The sequence below is a fragment of the Cryptomeria japonica genome, chromosome 5 (genome assembly GCF_030272615.1).
Source record: "Cryptomeria japonica chromosome 5, Sugi_1.0, whole genome shotgun sequence".
Lineage (NCBI taxonomy): Eukaryota > Viridiplantae > Streptophyta > Pinopsida > Cupressales > Cupressaceae > Cryptomeria > Cryptomeria japonica.
The window spans coordinates 340,093,041-340,113,141 of record NC_081409.1 but is presented as its reverse complement, the minus strand read 5'-3'; positions in this window follow the sequence as shown (position 1 = coordinate 340,113,141).

Here is a 20,101-nt window from a genome sequence, read left to right as displayed (position 1 = left end):
CCGACTTGGAAAGTTGTAAAATGACTCTTATATAAGAGAGTTCATTGTAGAACATTGTAGGAATGATGTAATGAATGGAGGAATGTAATTAAGCGAAATAAGGCAGACCTATTATGCGAAGTATAGGTTAAGGGTTTATGTAAGAAGCAAAGCTATAAACCGGTACTGGATCTGGCATAGTAGATGCTATTTTGAAGCAGGACAAGACATTGGATTTATATAATCCATTTTGTAAGTCAGTGAGACTTCCCATTTTGTAATTGAGCAATGAGCTCTAGGCACTTGGCCTTCCTGCATGTGCCGACCCCTCTTGTAGCAGTAATATTCTCTTATTGGCCAGTAAGTGAATATTGTGGGTCACAAATCCCACTAAGGTTTTTCTCACATTGGGTTTCCTTGTTAAAATATTGTGTTATGGTGTGTTTTTCATGTGGTTGTTTTTATCTCTGTTTATTGCATTACTTTCTGCTTATCGGTACGCAGTTCTAATTTGTTCTACATGTTTTAAATTAAGAAAATCTTACCACCGGTTAGATACTGATTCACACCCCCTCTTAGCATCTGTGGGAATCCTAACAATTGGTATCAGAGCCTAGTCCTCTATTTTCAGAAGCCTAACAGCTTGAGGAAGATCTTGACACCGGTGGAGATGGAAAACTTGATGAAGCAACTAGAAGGAGCTCTCTCAGACAATGATGCAGAAAAATTGAAAAATATCAAACTTGAAGATGATCTAAAGGCTGCTCAGGATATTATTCAAGAACTTCAAGAAAATCTTATTATTTCAAGAAACAAGAGAAGACAACTTTGTGAAAAGATGCAAAATGAGAATGATGAAAAGGAAACTCTTAGTGATCTGATGAATAAGCTGAAACTAGAAAACATGACAACAAAGAATGAGATGCAGGATATGACTATGAGATTTTGTAAAGAAATTGAAGATAGAAAGAAGAATGAAGAAGACTTGACTAGAAGACTGAATGATACTGCAAATGAAAACACAAGACTTAGTTATGAAAATGATATGTTGAAGACAAATCTAATGCATGCACAAAATGACTCAAATGAACTCATGAGACAAAAAGGTATCTTGGAAGGAGAATTGGCTACTGCAAATCAACATAAAGAAAAATTCAAAAAAACCTCAGAAGAACTTGGTGACTTGTTGAAGAATCTAAAACCTAATGGTGAAACTAATGCTCTTGGATTTGAAACTGGTGAAAGCTCCGGTACTGCAAACACACAGGATCATGGCAAACCGGTAAGACAACCTACTACTTATAAATTTAATGGCAAATGCTTTAACTGTAACAAGTATGGTCCTAGAGCAAATCAATGTAGATCTAAAAATTATCAGAATACCAATACACCCACCGATCAATGTTCAAAATGCAACAAAGTTGGTCATAATTCTGAAAATTGCAGAATGAATGTGAGATGTTACATTTGTGGAAGATTTGGACATTTATCTAATCAATGCAGAACACAAATTGGCATAGGTTATGGAAAGGTTATTCAGAAAAATAATGTGACTTGTTATGCATGTAACAAAATTGGGCATATTGCTAAATTTTATAGAAGCAAGTCCTCACTGGTAAACAACAAAGGTCCTAGTTTGAAAGGTAAAGAAAAGGTTGAAGAAGTAAAGCGAGAATTCTCAAAACAATAGATTAGGAAATCAGAACTAAATATTGATAGGAATACTCCTCCACCGGCAGAATAGAGTAACACTCTACCGGCAGAAGAAAGTAACACTCCACCGGCAAGAGAATCTTCATCCAACTAAAGAAAATGTCTTTGAGGGTTTGGCAAAGAAATGTGAAACATGCTATTATTCCCTCAATTGATGGTAAGAAGTTGAATTTACTTCTATACCGGTAGATAAAGTTAAGTGATTACTGAACTGGCAAGCATTAAATGTGGTAGTTGGCAGATTGACATTATAAATTAGTGTTTTTGGCTCCATTTTACTTCACTAAGCATTCAAACATTCAAAGAGTGCGAAAATTCTGAGCTAAGGCATTTCGAGCAAAGAAGTAAAGCAATTCAACAATCAATCTTTCCAAAGGCAAAAAAAGGTATTTATAATCATGGCATCCTCTTCTGTACCTGAATTCATAGCAAACCCTACTATAGTGGAAGTAATCAAGTGCCCTAGGCCCATTTTTCAGTTAGTTCCTGAAATAGCTAAGAAGGATGACAATATTGGTGCATTTTCTCAAATCCCCAAAGGATTAGTTTTTGCAGAAGACCCTAGGATGTATATTCATTACCATATAGAAGAATTAGGAGATGAAGAAATTAAGAACATGTACAAGACTGTTATATGTGATGATTCTGGTAATGTGAAACCTGAACACAAAATAATTGAAACCTAGGATTCATAGAAATTCTCTGCATTCTGGATTTCCCCAAGGAAGTTATTAGGATAGTGTAGAGTAGGGTTCATGGTGAATTTTTCTGGCTAGATTCTGTTACGAAATAACTAAAGAGGCAGTAAAAGTTGTAACAGGGTTACCCTCCACTGGTAATAGACCTGACAAGACAAAGAAGGTCTCAAGTGACCTAGTAATGAACCTAACAGGTGCAACATCCGACAAAAGGTCTTTAAGGGTGAATGATGTAACTGACATAAATGTGAGATTCATTAGCATGATTCTAGGCTACAAAACAACACATGCAAATAGACTAAATTCAGTTTCCAGCTTATGCATAAAGAGTGCTCATGGCATGATTAAGGATAATGTGAAAATTGATGTGTGTGAATGGTTGAAGGATGAATTGATTGACAATCTGGGAAAGATCAAGAAGGATAACAAAGGGACATTCAGATTTGGCAACTTACTTGTTTTCTTAATGCTACATATAACCAAATAGGTACCCAGTATAGGTACTAAGAACCTTGGATTTGACATACTGGTAGGCAAACAATTATCTGACTTATTGAACAACATGGGTGAAAACAAAGAGAAGAATATTAATGAGTACTTTCAAGCATTAAAGGCCAAAATGAACGCTAGAGTCAGATTGTCACAAGAAATTGTAAATAAATATAAGGATGACATATGTTTTGTGATCAACAAGGATGAGATCTTGATGGAGGCAGTTATCCCAAGAACAATTTGTGTTACTGAAATGGGTTATGAGACAGATGATCACATCATTGAAACATATACAAAAGCCCTTCTAGAAGCACCCAAGGAACCTAAGCAAGAGGTATTTGGTAGTGCTGAAACCATTGAAAATCAAATTCAATCCAAGAAGAGAGTGAAGAAAGTAGAAGCAATAGTGAGGAGAGGTTCAAGGCAGGCTAAGGCTATCAAAGAAGATGTACTTAAACAAACCAGTATCACTGAAGATGAGTTACAAGCACAACAACTAGAAACTCACCTTTCACCAGTAGCAACTTCTTCAAAGAGTGACATGCCAGCTACATTTAAAAGAGTTGTAAGGAAAAGGGAACCTTCACCGGTATCCACACCTTCAGCTAGAAGAACCAGACAAAAACAACAAGCAGTAAGGCCCCCGACTAAGAAGACAACTCCAAAGAAGAAAAAGTTAACACCAAAGAAAAGGACTCAACAAAATATTGCTCTAATTGATAGACTGTTGGATGAAATAATAGAGGAAGGAAAGCTTAAAAACATCAACCAACTATATGATACATTATCAGTTGATGACAAGGAGAAAGTTGAAAAAAGTGTAATTCTACACTTGGATATCTATAAGAAATTTTTGATGCAAATTGTAGATGAAGTACCGATAGAACTATTTAAGAGACTTGAAGCTAGAAGGCAAGTTGTTATAGAACTTGTCAAGAAAATAAAGATTGAGAAACTACTTGTTTTTTATCCTGTTAACTCACCAAAGGAGATAGATGATATGATCTCAGAGGCTAACTGGATAGTATTCTCAACTGCACACCAGCATGTAGCACTTATGGTTGGTAGAGTAAATGAGGTTGCAAAGGAAACTGCTAACGCATGGGACATATTCCTTGTTGAGAAAGAAAAATAGGAAGAATATAGAAACCCCAAACCAATCAACGTATATCAAAAAGACAAGGATAAGGGAAAAGGAAAGGTTGGTGGACCTCCAAGCATCAAAATAATAGATAATCTACCCCCACCATCTCAAGATACTCCACCGGTAACAACAACTAAAGATCAACCCGCTAATGAGTGTATGGATATACCACAAGAGGATACAAATCCTAATTTTGAGGTATTATATACAGTAGATGTTGATACTCAGAAGGTCAACATTGTGGTGGATAAGGACACAACCAGTAAGATAGATATGGTTAGTGAGCCACCGGTAACAGATAACACAGAAGGTAAAATGGCATATGGGAACATAGAACAATAGGTAGAACAACAAATAGAGCAACACGTAGAGCAACAAGCTCCAGCACAGGAACAGGTTAATACAGAATCAGTGCCATCGGCAACTGCTGAGCAAAACAAACCATTGCTTAAGGAAATGGAAACACGGACTAACCTACCAGAGGTCATTGCAAGCAAGGATATTGCTCTGACCGGCAGAATTCAGAGTGTTGGCTCTTCAACTGTAGGATTCAAGACAACAAATGCAACTGAAGTTATTTTAGACTTTATAAAGAAAATAACAAATTGTAGTTCACAGGCATATAAGGCTATAGATGACACAATTCCAATTTTGAAGATGATAGCTCCAAAATGTAATGTAGATAATAAGGATTCTTTAAGTCAACTTGACACTTTGTCTAAGTATATTACTGACAACACAATGATAGTTGAACAAATAAAGGAGGATGCATTCAAAGAGAGGTTAGAAAAGGAAAAACAAAAATTCTTTGAGGAACAAATAAACAAGTGTACAAGGCAGTTTAACACACTTCTACCGGAATTATGTAGCACATTAAAGGAATTCAAAACTTTGTATAGAGATACTTGTAAGACTAACTTTTTGACAGTTGATATAGACAAAAAGATCAGCAAGATACAGGAGGAAATAAATCTACTAGCTGACAATTTTATTAATTCATATGACTCATTATCAGTTTTTGAGAAAAAGATAATAGGTTTTGAGGAATAATTACTAAAGCTAGAAAGAGAAAAGGAGAGAATAAAAAGTAAGGGTAAGGATCTGAAATTAAGACTAAATCCAAAACTAGTCTACCTAGCATCCTTAAGGAAAGAAATATCTGATGCATTGGTACAAGGACAAAAAACACCGGCAGAGAAAATGCAACACCTCACTAGTACAGTTGAAAGGATAGAGGCCGCAATAAAAGACAGTAAAAAGTTCATTGAGAACTTGAATCTAGCTTTGGCAAACCTTTTTCAAATTTTAACCAACCGGTTACAAGGTTGAAATAGGAAACTACACTCTATTGACACTTTGACAACCTTTGTCATTGATGCCAAAGGGGGAGTAGTGGTATGAGAAAAATCCAATAACTTAGGGATCATCTGCTCAGGGGGAGCACACATTTTTGGTAACAAATTTTGGACTTCAATTTTTGGATACGTTTCTGAATTTTTCTCATGAGTGTTGCCATCAATGCCAAAGGGGGAGATTGTTGGCAAATGCACAAATGCACACTCCAATGAGACATTGTAGGTGATTGAAGGTTTTGTCATTGATGGCAACCTTACAATCCTATGACACTATCAAGGCAATCCACCGGCACTAGAAAAATTAGATTCTACACCGGCACACAGACCACCAGCACCGACAGTGAAAGGAAGCATACCGGCACAAAAGCCGACGGGAATTTTGTTGTTAATATATTTTGTTTATCATTGTAAAATATTTGTAAGCTGACTTGGCAAGTTGTAAAATGACTCTTATATAAGAGATTTCATTTTAGAATATTGTAGGAATGATGTAATGAATGGAGGAATGTAATTAAGCGAAATAAGGCAGACCTATTATGTGAAGTATAGGTTAAGGGTTTATGTAAGAAGCAGAGCTATAAACCGGTACTGGATCTGGCATAGTAGATGCTATTTTGAAGCAGTACAAGACATTGGATTTATATAATCCATTTTGTAAGTCAGTGAGACTTCTCATTTTGTAATTGAGCAGTGAGATCTAGGCACTTAGCCTTCCTGTTGTAGCAGTAATATTCTCTTATTGGCCAGTAAGTGAATATTGTGGGTCACAAATCCCACCGAGGTTTTTCCCACACCGAGTTTCCTTGTTAAAATATTATGTTATGTTGTGTTTTTCATGTGGTTGTTTTTATCTTTGTTTATTGCATTACTTTTTTCTTACTGGTACATAGTTCTAATTTGCTATACATGTTTTAAATTAATAAAATCTTACCACTGGTTAGATACTGATTCACCCCCCTTCTTGGTATCTATGGGAATCCTAACATCACCAACCATTCATAAAGTCCTTCATTTGTCTTAAATGTTGTCTTCTACTCATCACCTTCTCGAATCCTGATCTGATGATATCCACTCTTCAAATCTATCTTTGTAAAGTATTTTTCTCCACTCAAACAAACCACTATGTCATCCATCCCAGGCAAAGGAAACTGGTATTTCATCGTGATCTGATTTATTGCTCTTGAATCAATACACATTCTCCATTCTCCATTCTTCTTAGGTGATAATACTATTGGTACTGCACAAGGGCTCAAAATTTCCCTGATCAAACCCTTCTTCAATAGCTCCTGTACTTGTCTATTTAGTTCTTCATTCTCTGTCAGTGTCAACCAGTGTATAGCTTTGTTAGGCAAACTAGCTCTAAGAACCAAATCCATGCAATGACTAATACTTCTCACATGTGGCAATCCATCAGGTACATTATCTGAAATGATGTCCTCATATTTTGTCAGCAAATCTTTTATCTCTTCCGAGTGTCCTCCTTCTGGTTTCGGTGTCTCAGTCTTCTTAGCAATTAAGTAAAAGCACACATTCTCATGTCTCAGTCCATCAATTAATTTCCTTCCATCTACCAAACATATTCTAGCATTCATATGGACTTCATTCTTCAAAGGTTCCTCCAAAAGAAACAAGGTTTTCTTCATCCCATTGACCATAATAGTGTATGCATTCTTCCTCCCATAATGTACTCCATATCTATCAAATTGCCAAGGTCTACCCAACAAAAGATGACAAATATCCATAGGCATAATATCACATAAGACTTCATCATGATAATTCCCAATTTTGAATTTCACCAAACATTACTCACTTACTAACAACTTATGTTTATCTTGAATCCATGCTATCTGATAAGGCTTAGGGTGTTTCAATCTCTCCAATTTCAAATTATTCACCATCTCTTATGAAACAAGATTATCTAAACTACCACTATCAATAACAACTTTACAACACTTACCAGATACCTTACATCTGGTCTTGAACAAATTCTTCCTCTGCAAGGGCTATTCATCTCCTCTGGTATCACACAAAGCTCTCCTCATCATCAACAATTCTCCATCTTTCAGTTTATTGTCTGATCTGCTAAGGTTTTCTTCCACCACTGCTTCTCTTTTGGTAGTTTCTATCTTCTTACACTCGAATGCATGATGTCCTTCTCCTCCACACTTAAACCAAGTTCCTCTTAATGTCCTCTTGTCTTGTCTTCCAAAATTATCATTCCAGTAACCATCAGGTTCTCTCATCCGGTAGATATTTCTATCATCCTTTCGGTATGGATCACCTTCTTTTCTCACTACCTTGTCCTTGTTCTGATCTATACTGGTTCCTCTTCCTCTGGTATATCCTCTTCCTCCTTGAAATATTCCTCTAGTAAACCTTCCACCTCTACCTCTCTGTCTTTGCTCATGTATTTCATTTAACTTCTCTTCTACCTTTAAGGCATACTAGTAAGCCTCTTCAACACTCTCCAATTTGATCATACTCAATTCATCTTGTATAGACATCCATAATCTATTCAAATATCTTGAAACTTATTCAACTTCATCATCAACATGTTCGGATCTAATATTCAACTTGTAAAATGTTTCAGTGTACTCCATCACACTAGATTCCTTCTATCTCAAATTCTACAACTTCCAAAATAAATCCACTTGATAATTCACTGACACAAACTTTGGTTGCAACTTAGTTATCAGCCGATCCTATGTCTTAATCTTCTCTTTCCCTCTTCTCTATCTATCAACTTGCAAATGCTACCACCAAAGAGATGCATGACCTTTCATCTAAGTACATGCATATTTCACCTTCCTCTCTTCTGCAGTGTTTTCAAAATCGAAATACTCCTCCATCTTCGAGGTCCAATCCATCAATTCATCCAAATCTAACTTCCCATCATATTCTAGTGGGGTAAAATGAGGTTTAGTATTCGCCCTACTCAAAACCCTCAAAAACCTTTCTACATTTGGATCAACCACCGGTAGGTTTGCTTGTTCTGTCGGGGCTTCTTCTCCTTCATCTTCACTTACATCTTCAATATGTCAGCCTCTACTATGGGTTGTCTCCACAACTTCTAACTGGACTTCTATTCCTCACAATAGGATTTGCATTCCCATGCACTCCACCATTCCTATCTCCTCTATGTGCTATCGTTCATGCTAGTCCTCTGCAGTTGCAAGTCAGATCCACAATCCGTCACCCTATAACAAAATGTAAGGACACACAACCTCTGGAACAAAACTTCACTCTGATACCACTTGGAGCAATCACCAGTGAGGAGGGAACTCAAAGAGATCAATCCAGACCGGTTAGGAAGAGTAAACACAATAGAAACACAAAGATATGATGGAGGCAATGCAGAACAGATCATTTTATTGGATGAAATTTGATTACATCCAACCTGTAACAACCAAGTTACAACATACCAGCTACTAGGTCACAACCAAGACCTTGAATATTAAGATCTATCTTCTATGCACAATATAGCTACTTGATTCTTTGATTGATTCATTCTAATGCATAGTTACAAATATATATATATATATAGATCCAAAGGATCCAGTCGGCCCAAAAGGGATCAAAACCCAAAGAGCAAGACCTAACATGAAAATAAACAAGGTCGACCTCTCCCAATAGATTCCTCCAAAAAATCCAAAGGATGAAACATAGATCATGAGAAAAGGTCGGCCACACGCCAAGGAACATCGGAATCAACACCCAAGGATCTGCAAGCTTTGAAATGGGTTCTAGTAGATTACTAGAATAGGTCTAGGCAACTGGTAACAAGAAACTATCATGGAAACCGGTAGTGATATCTTACTAGAAAATAATCCAAATGCGATGCGGTCTGGAAGCAAGAAAGATGATCAAGTCTTCAAGTAGAATCCAACTCCATAGGATCCGGTGAGCCAAAACTGGGACACAAAGGAAAATTGAAAATGCAAATAGAAAACAAAACTGAAAGGAAAATGTTTTTGGTTGATGCAAGATTGCAATGAACCGGGGATGCTTCTGCATCAATTCCCATCCTTGAGGACATAGTGCATCAAAGCTAATCAATCCTTTGCTCCAAATTTCAACCATCGATCATGAATCCTAAACCAATGTCATCACTTTGCAAAGTCTGATCTAGATCTTTATCCATCATTGATCCTTAATTAGTGTGGTGCTTGAGAAAGTATCTATCTCAAGTACCTCACTTAATTAACCCTAATCATTTGGGTTGATCCAACCCCTAATATTTGTCTAATCTTGCTTAGGAAATCAGCCTATCCTAAGTAGTAAAAGACTTAATCTAAATCAAATCTTAATCCAAAGATCTCTATTTAGCCTAGCTTGGTTGTTACCTCACTCTCGGCCCACATCATTAATCTCTACACCTTGCCTAATCCTAATCTAAGGATCAAGATGTTATCCAAATCCAAATAAAACTTGTCCTAACCCAAGGACCAACCTCTCATCCAATCCAATCATGTCAAATCAATCCTAAATCAAATCTAAAGTTACTAAGTCCATGTCTTCATTTTCATTTCACATCCCTTCACCATCTCTTGGTCATTGCCATATATTGAATATCAATCCATTTCCCATCCCTACCATATTAAGGTTGCCCTTGTATGGTCTACACGTGCATGTGAAAGCAAAATATGGATGCTCAACGTGATGAGTTACCCAACCCTACCCTCTATGTTGATCATGACAATCAAGAAAAGGAAAAACATGTTGATTGACTTGAGCATTCTCCATGCTTGAAAAGTTTTATGGATGATCCATACAATTGATAAATGATAGATAAACTTATCAAGATGGATCCTAGTATTTTCCTAACCAAGCTATAAAGCAAGGGGCTCAATTACCCCTGAACTTTGATAGGTCCATCCTTGACACACCAATGGAAGGTGATTTTATTGATTGACCTCTCCTTAATCCCATCCTCAATTTGAAACCTACCACTTTTTCACTTGATAGTGCCTCCAATTATATTTCCCAACCACCTATGACCTCTACACCCCTCCATAATTTTGCCAATTATATCAATGTTATCTTGCCACCCATTAGTGCAATTACTACCTCACCTCCTCCAATCACTTCCCAATTTCTCGTCTCTTCCTATCAATATATTGGCAGTGTTATAATAGTCATGTCTACCTACATCTCGGTGTCTACCTCAACTCAACACATCCCTAATGTTCAAAATCAACCACTTGATCTTATAAGGGAAATTCAAGACACAAAAGACCTAATCAATAACCTAAAGGATGGGACCCACAAAAAAATCATATGCCTTTGAGGAAATTTGTCCCTATCCTTATGATCCATCAATCTCAGTGGCTCCATGTCCCCCTAGTTTTTAGATCTTAAAATTTGACAAGTATAAAGGAAAAGGTGACCTTAGGGAACATGTGAGATAATTTTACATAGCTTCTAAGGAAGTTCCCTACACTGATATCTACCTGCGAAGACTTTTCTTGAAGATTCTGAGTGGACCATCCCTTTCTTGGTTTTTGGTCTTACCTCATGGTTCCATTAAGTCATTCTCGGACCTTGTTGAAAAATTTGTCTCACTATGAGTACAATATTGAGAATGGCACCTCTATGATAGAATTATGCAATACAAAACAAAAGACTAGAGAGACCTTCACTGACTTTTTACTAAGGTGGTGACATATTATTAGAAAATTTACTTGGGACATACCTGAATCTTACCAAGTTGAGTTTTTTCAACACAATGTTGTCCCTAAAATGTCTTGTCCTTTGAGTTGTCAATATATTGAAACCTTTGAGGAAGTCACCAAGAAAGGCTTATCCTTAGAGAAAGTTCTCCTTAAGCAAGGTGTCCTAACACCTTATCAAAAATACTCCTAGGGGTCCTCATCGAGTGACAATTCTAGGTAATTGTCTAAGAACAAAAATATTGTCAATTATGGAGTCACTGAAGCCAAACATGTCCAAATTGTGACTATATCAACCAAACCTACCACCACCAATAACCCATCCAACAATCACTTTGATTTTCAAAACAAATCCAAACCCCGCAACTTCTTTATTACCGGTTGATCATCCCATTCCAACAATCAACCTCAGTGCGGATATAGTCCACTTGTTGAACCTATTGAGGTTGTCTTCTAGAAACTTGTCAAGGTTGGAATCATTGTCTTTCCCATGACTTGTCTTTATGAACCCAACCAACCTAAATCTTCATGGTATAATGAGAATGAATATTGTGAATACCACCATGTCCAAGGTCATGATACAAGAAAATGCATGAACTCGAGAACTATATTCAGGACCTTATTGACAAGGGTGACATTGAGGTTGTGGTGGCTAAACCCAGTATTTCTAATGATAAGGTAAAGATGTATCAAGACCCCTTCCCCAAGCATGGTAAGGATAAAGACTCATCATCTCATTCGCTCTCCTATGATTATACCAACAATATCACTAGATTTGATTTTCTGGTAAGACGCATTGAACCTACCAACAACCATGCCAACACCTTCACTATCCAAGGAGATGACCCCGCATCAACACCCCATAGACCAAGGGTAACTATTAAGGGAACCCCTCCTCCTTATTCATCCAACAAACTAACCCAGGCCAAGATATTATCTAGGGTGATTCACCCTCCAACCCATCTCCATCAAATGATTGCAATGTCACCACCCATCGAGGAAGAGTAACTATCCAAGGAGATCCTCCTCCTCTTTATTCCACATCATCCACCAATTTCTATAACATCCTTGATCCCTCAGGAAGATACATGCACAAATTTCCATCCTTGAACTTCTCAAGATGTTTCCCATCCATAAAGATATCCTTGAATAGGCCCTACTAGAACCGTGTGTCCCTAACAACATTAACACCGCTCAATTCTAGGCCTTGATAGGTAATCTTGTTATGCAACATCACCTGGTCTTCACCTCCAAAGATGCTCTGTCCACTAATCCTTCTCACAATAAACTTCTCCACATTGAAGCTATTGTACATAAACACAAAATAAAGAGTCCTTATAGATGGTGGCTCTAGTTTAAACCTTTGTAAATATAAATTTAATCAAATAATTGGGATTCTCTAAAGATTTAGTGGACCCCTTTGGTAAGATCACAATAAAGGCATATGATGATGCAGAATGAGTCTCAAAAGGTACCATCACACTACCTCTTCAAGTGGGCCCTACAAAAGTGAAAACTACCTGTCAAGTTATAGACCTTGATCTCCCCTATAATATTCTCCTCGGCTGCCCATGAATGCATTCCATTCAATTCATTCCATCCACCTACCACCAATGCCTCAAATTCCCATACAATGGTAGAGAAATCACTATCTCAGTTGATCAGTAGTGTAGACATCTAAAAATGGTCAACGCTTGCGGAGTCATACTTTAACATTGGCGCATTGCCTTATTTTAGGGTTTTTTGAGTTGCATTAACATTTCTTCTATGTTGCGCACTTGGTCTTTATCATTTGCGAGCATCGAGTCCTTCTTCTACATTCTTCATTTGTCTCTCTTTCGAATTTGGTCTTGTCGATAACAATCTTCAGTCATAATTTTGATTGATCTTATCCTGTCGCATCAATGTGCATGTTAATTTGTCATCATTTTGGACATCGTCAATCCTAATTAGGGTTTTGTCCTCTTTTCAATCTTGTCATCTTGCAATCGATTCATCATCGATCCTTGTCCTTTGATCAAATTGTCATCAATCTTGTCATCTTGCGATTGATTTGTCATCAATCGTTGTCATTTTCAATCTTGTCGTTTTGCAATTAATTTGTCATCGATCATTGTTATTTTTAATGTTGTCATTTTGCGATTGATTTGACATTAATCGTCGTCTTTCTCAATCATGTCAATTTGGATCAATTAGTCATTGTTCCTTGTCAATTGGCGCATTTATCAATCAAATCACTTATCAGTATTGGTCCTTTGTTAATTAGAATCATGATTGAATCGACATCAATTATCTTTTTTCAAGACCTAATTATCATCCTTGCATTTCTAATTCATCTTCTAGGGTTTTTATGACTTGTTCATTTAACCTTGTTGGTCATTTTCCCTCTAGGTTAAATAGTTCCTAAGTCTTCTTGTCACAATTAAATGTTTATTTAATTGGCTAACTAATTCCTCCCTCTTTGTGAATTAATTAATAAATGAAAAATTGTTAATTAATTCACTTAATTCCTAATTTCCTCATTTTCTAATTTTCCTAATTCCTAATTTCCTCATTTTTAATTTCCTAATTTCTAATTCATCTAATTTCAATTTTCTCTAATATTTCTCCTAATTTCATGGGAATGACATAGCAAATTTGTCATAATTTGTCATAATTGTCATTCTTGATTTGAAATTTCCTTTCAAATCTCTTCATGCTAATCTTGTCATTTCTCCAATTTATCTATAAATTGGATGAATTTCTTCAATCATCAGCCCCTAGTCGAATCAATCATGCTTCTAGTACCCTTATGCCGTCGTCTTGTCAATCTTGCTTTCATATTATACTTATGCACTTGAAGGTGAGATCCACAAAACAAAAGCTATTTGAAGGAGAAAGAAGGACAATGGAGCCACATGAAGGAGACATCTGCATTTGGTTTGCTTAGATTTCATTTAGAATGTCTTGTCTTCATGTTTTCATTGAATGTTTTTAGGATTGTTATCACTGCATTTTAGTTTTCGTGATTGAACTAGTCCAATTTGCTATTGCATGTGATGATTTCCACATTTCCTAGCTACAAGTAGTATTTTCAATATTGTAAACTCCCTAAAGGGAAATGTCCCTACCATTTCCCACTTAACACACCTTCTTTTCCATCACCCCCTGACGCCTCCAATGTTCCATCCACTTCTAACCAACCTGAGATCAAGGTCAAGATCGTTGATAATAGATTTGGAGAATATTTCCTTCAAAAAAAAATTATGTGGGACATCTCCCTCCTCCCAAGTCATATGGTAGGCCAAAAGAAATTGAGATCAAGAAGAAACCTACCATACAATGTAAGAAACTACATTCCAAAAGTGGGGCCCACTTGATGAAAAATTATTGAAATAGGTGTCACCTCCTAGCTCTATACAAAAGAAAATGAGGCACCTACATACCTTCCCAAAGAGATGTATCCTAAGGCATCTGCTATAGTAGACAAGATGGGTTATAAAGGACATGGTCTAGGACCTAAGGAATAAGGAATAAAAGCACCCATCTCACTAGCTTCATACAAGTACAATCAAGGACCTGGGTTACTCCACAGTACCTAAGGTTACTATCATTGGTGCTTGGATAGACCCTCCCTTTGACATCGACGAATTCGATGAAGAGGAATTCCTTGAATCGCTCTTTAAATATCTTGATGAAATTTTTTATTATGCTTACATAAACATTACCACTCCCTCCACTCTATCAAACCTTCCACTTCATGTATTGTTAGGAAAGCAAGTGCGGAAATTTGTTTCCCTAATGTCAATTTATAGGGGAGAATAGACTAGTGTATACAATTTTCCAACATTTACAGAATATGGCACAAGCATGAGCATACACAGTTAAACAACACAAAGATATAACACACAGAGTTAATGTGGGAAAACCCTTTTGGGAGAAAAACCCACCAGCAACAGATAATTGACTTTATTAATAGTATGCCAAAAAAAAATACAATGAAGTCCAGTCTGCAGACTTCCTTCACTCTGTCATACAATCGTTCCAGATTAACATACAACACTCAGATCACACAACAGTTATAGAATGCTCAATAGATATTATAACTTGTTACCTTACATTCAGTTCACATTTGGCTTCAAATACCAAACTGGTCGATGGTTCATCTAAGCCACTGCACCAACAACTTGAAGTCTAACCGTCTACCTACGTCAGTCTGCATTAATGGAAAATCAATTATCCCACATGCAACAAGGAGTCGGGTTGGTTCATATTCAAATACATCGATAGTCGCATCCTTAGTGTCTAAGAGTTAACCTTTTTGGATCTTGGTTCGATCTCGCTCCTGCAGTTGGTCTCCACTCCATCGGCCATTGATATAGCTTTCAAATAGTAAAGTTGATCGCCCGATGATACCCGATCACCGAAGGCGGCTCCATCGAGTCATTGGTAAAACATGTAAACTGTTACTCCGATCTCTGATAGACAAGAGCATACCTCATTGGGACATTGGCACCAACCTTGAGATGTTATCCCAATAACCTAAGGTGGTCTCATCGAGACATCGACACATGCCCAAAACTGCTATCCTAATAACCGAAGTGCTCTGAGACAAACAGAGTGGGCTCAGCTGGACTTTGGCATAGTCTTCATCATATCAACCTGATTGTCGATATCAACCTGATCGCTGAAAGCGACTTCATCAGGTATCGGCTTAACTCTAGACTGGTACCTCTGATAGATGATGCAGTCTTCCATCGGGTCATTGACACAAATTTGATGCAGTCTTCTCAAAAACCCAAAGTTATCCTGATGACCGAAGTCAACTTCATCGGGTCATCAGGATAACGTCAAACCCGCTTCTCTGAAATTTGATGGAAGAGGATACATCAACAAGAGTCATGTTGAAAGAGCTCACAGATTTCCTTCATACTGTTTCATTGGTAAGAGTTAACTTGATCAATATGGACAATGGTCAAGTGAATTAGAGGCACATTTCCAACAAACTCCAACTTGACGAGGAATTCATTGGACCGATTACCATTTCAGACATTACTGAGAAACATGGGTATCAAGACCCATAGAATTTGAACACCACCTAAACTTGTACATGCTCACCGGTTTTGTCAAGGCATCTACAACATTTTCCAGAGTGTCTACCTTGTTAAGATAAACTTTTCCATCTTCCACCATGTCACGAACGAAGTGATACTGAACATCAACATGCTTCGATCTGGCATGGAAAGTGGGATTATTTGCCAAACATATGGCACTCTGACTGTCACTCTAGATTTCAACTGGCCCTTCATCAAAACCAATATCTGAACTCAAATGCCTAAGCTAGATTGCTTCTTTTCAAGCATGTACGATCGCCATGTATTCTGCCTCTATAGTGGACAAAGTGACTACATCTTGTCTCTTGCTCATCCAACTAATTGCTCCACCATTCAGGACAAAAATAGATCTACTAGTGGATCTCCTGATGTTAATATCCTCTGCCCAATCAGAATCTGTATAACCACAAATGCTGAGAGTTCTCTTTGAATCCTTTAGGTTACCATGATAACACAATGCAAAGTCCAAAGTAACCTTCAGGTATTTGAACACTCTCTTTAAAACATCCCAATGTGGTTTCCCTAGATTCAACATAAACCTACTAAGTACTCTCACTGGTTGGGCAATATCCGATCTTCTACAAACCATAGCATACATCAAACTGCCTATAGAACTTGCATAATGTACACTTTTCATGTCTTCAATCACTTTTGGAGATTCCAGATTGTCAAACACAGACAACTTAGTTCCTTGCAAGATGGGAACAACCCGTGGTTTACAATCAGACACATGAAATCTATTAAGAACATTGGTTATATACTTCCTCTGGCTGAGCCAAAGTTTCCTCTTAGATCTATCTCTTTTTATTTCAATTCACAGAATGTAATTTGTTGGTCCTAAGTCCTTCATTTCAAATTTCATAGAAAGCTAAGATTTTAAAACTGAGATCATACCTTTTGTGTTTCCTATGAACAACATGTCATCTACATACAAAGATATGATAAGGATCCTATCATCATTAGTTTTGTAGTAAACACAATGGTCAGCTTTTGATCTCACAAATCCCAAGGACAAAACAAATGTATCATACTTTTGATACCACATTCTGGGAGACTGTTTTAAACCATACAAAGACTTCTTGAGTTTGCATACTAGATGTTCTTTACCTTTTTCCACAAAGTGCTCGGGCTAGGACATATAAATTTCTTCTTCAAGATCACCATGAAAAAATGTTGTCTTCACATCTATCTGCTCAATCTCCCAATAATATGCTGCTACAAGTGACAAGATAAATCTAATAGATGTCAGCTTAGCTACAGGAGAGAAGATTTCCCCATAGTCAATACCTTCTTTTTGCGAATACCCCTTTGCAACTAGTCTTGCTTTGTATTTGTCAATGCTTTCATCTGGACCATACTTTTTAAACACCCATTTGCAGCCTACAGGCTTTCTACCTTTAGGTAATGGCACCAAATCCCAAGTTCCATTTTTATCCAGTGATGACATTTCATCATTTGCGGATTCCAACCAGGAATCTGAATCAGGCATTTCAATTGCTTCTTTGATAGTCCTAGGCTCATCAATATCTGCAAGTAAAGCATAAGCACAATTAACATTCAACATAGAATGACTGTACTTATTAGGTGTATACCTATTAGGTTGTTGCCTCTGTCGAGTAGATCTTCTCAACTCTGGTGTTGGGGCTTCTTGAGGTTCCATAGGAGGCTCATCATCATGTTCTTCTTTAGAACTACTTGAACTACTTGAACTCTCCTCATCTTTAGGTATCTCTAGAGACTCTTCTTTGGTTGGAGGAATTTCAACCTCAACTTCTCCTTTCTTTTCTATATATTATGATCTAGTGACATAGGCTTCATCTCATGAAAAATCACACTTCTTCTATATACAACCTTTGTATCCTTTCACACCAACTCCATAACTAATGAAGATACATTTCACCGCTTTGTTATCCAATTTAGATCTATTAACATCAGAAACATGAGCATATGCCTCTGCACCAAAAATATGAAGGTGCCTTAATGAAGGTTTCTTACCAGACCATGCTTCCATAGGTGTTTTGTCAACCAATGCTGAAGTAGGAGAACGATTCAGTAGGTAACATGTTGTAGCAACTGCTTCAGCCCAGAATGTTTGTTCCAACCCATCTCCACTCAACATACTTCTTGCTTTCTCCATTAGAGACTAATTCAACCTTTCAGCAACTCCATTTTGCTATGGAGTTTAAGGTACAATCTTATATCTCTTAATTCCATGATCAACACAGTACTTGTGAAAATTTGCACTACAATATTCACCACCATTGTCTGTTTTTAAACATTTAATCCTTCTCCCAGTCTAATTTTCAACAAGGTTCTTAAATTCCTAAAACCGACTGAACACTTCTGATTTACTTTTAAGAAATACACAAATGCCCTTCTTGAATAATCATCTACAAAAGATACATAGTACTTAGACTTAGATAGAGAAGGAACATCCATTGGACCAAACACATCAGAGTGAACATAATCCAGAATGTCAGAAGATTTATGAGAACTGGAATAAAACTGAACTCGGTTATGTTTTCCATATATGCAGTGTTCGCAGAAATTGAACTCAAAACTACAATCATCTAGACCTTCAACCAGATTCTTATTCTTCAAGGCTTTTAAACCTTTTTCACCTATGTGGCCTAACCTATTATGCTAGAGCATTGTTTTCTCAGCAGGAAGTTTAGCTTCCAATGAATTAGCATTATGCATCCTTACAATCATCTTAATAGACTTTCCAGAAGTTACATTACAACATATAGGTTCAGCATTTAACTTATATAGTGTACCAATGTGATCACCCTTTGCCAATACAATGGAACCTCTAGTCCTCTTGCAACCACCAGACACAAATGTAACTTGTACTCCAGCATCATTAAGTTTACTTACAGAGAGAAGGTTTCTTGCTAGACCTGGTATATGAAGAACTCCATTGATCCCCTTCACTCTACCGTCTGGGAATTGAATTTTAATTCTCCCTCTCCCTACAATCTCCAATGTAGAATCATTGGTGAAATATACCTTTCCACCAACATACGGTTCATATTTTGAGAACCACTCCTTGTGCGAGGTCATGTGAAAAGATGCGCCAGAATCTACTAACTAGGTGTCATCTGAGGTAGGTACTACTAGGGCTGCTACAAATGCATCTGCATCACTTTGAGAAGATTCAGTGTCCGAATACTTCTTCTTCTCCTCCTTGAAATCCTTTTGAATATGCCCTTTCTACCCATAGTTCCAACACTTCACCTTTGACTTCTTTTCTAGAGGTTTAAATCTCTCTTGAGACTTGGACTTCTTGCCTTTCTTCTTGTCTTTGTCCTTCAGTCTGCCTCAAACAAAGAGTGCATCTTTTGTTGTCTCAGAAGACTTCTTTCTCATTTCTTTTGACAAAAGAGTATTAACCACAATATCCACCTTGAACTAGTTCGTAGTACTACCGATAGCCATCACTAAGTGGTCCCAAGAGTCAGGAAATGAACACAACAGCAACATGCAACGTTCTTCTTCCTGGATGGACACACCAATAGAAGCTAACTGTGCAATAACCATGTTGAATGCATTCCAGTGATTTTCCAATCGTGTTCTTGCATCCATCTTCAGAGAGTACAACTTATTCCTCAAGAAAAGTTTATTCACCAAGTATTTTCCTTGATAAATATCTCCCAACTTATTCTAGAGAAGATGTGCAGTCTTCTCCTCATGGACGTTTAACATAACAAAATCAGCAAGACATAGCCTGATTAGACCCCTTGCATTCCAGTTGGCTAAATCCTAATCTTCTTGCTTCATGCCTAAAGGCTTAGAAGTTGTAGTCACAACACCCCAGAGATCTCTATCGACCAACAAGTCTTCCATCTTGAGTTTCCAAAGTTCAAAACTGGAACCATTAAATTTCTCCATGTCTATGTGCCTAGAGGTGCTCGCCATCTGAACCTGTAAAATAGGTAGACACTCTGCAAGACTCCCA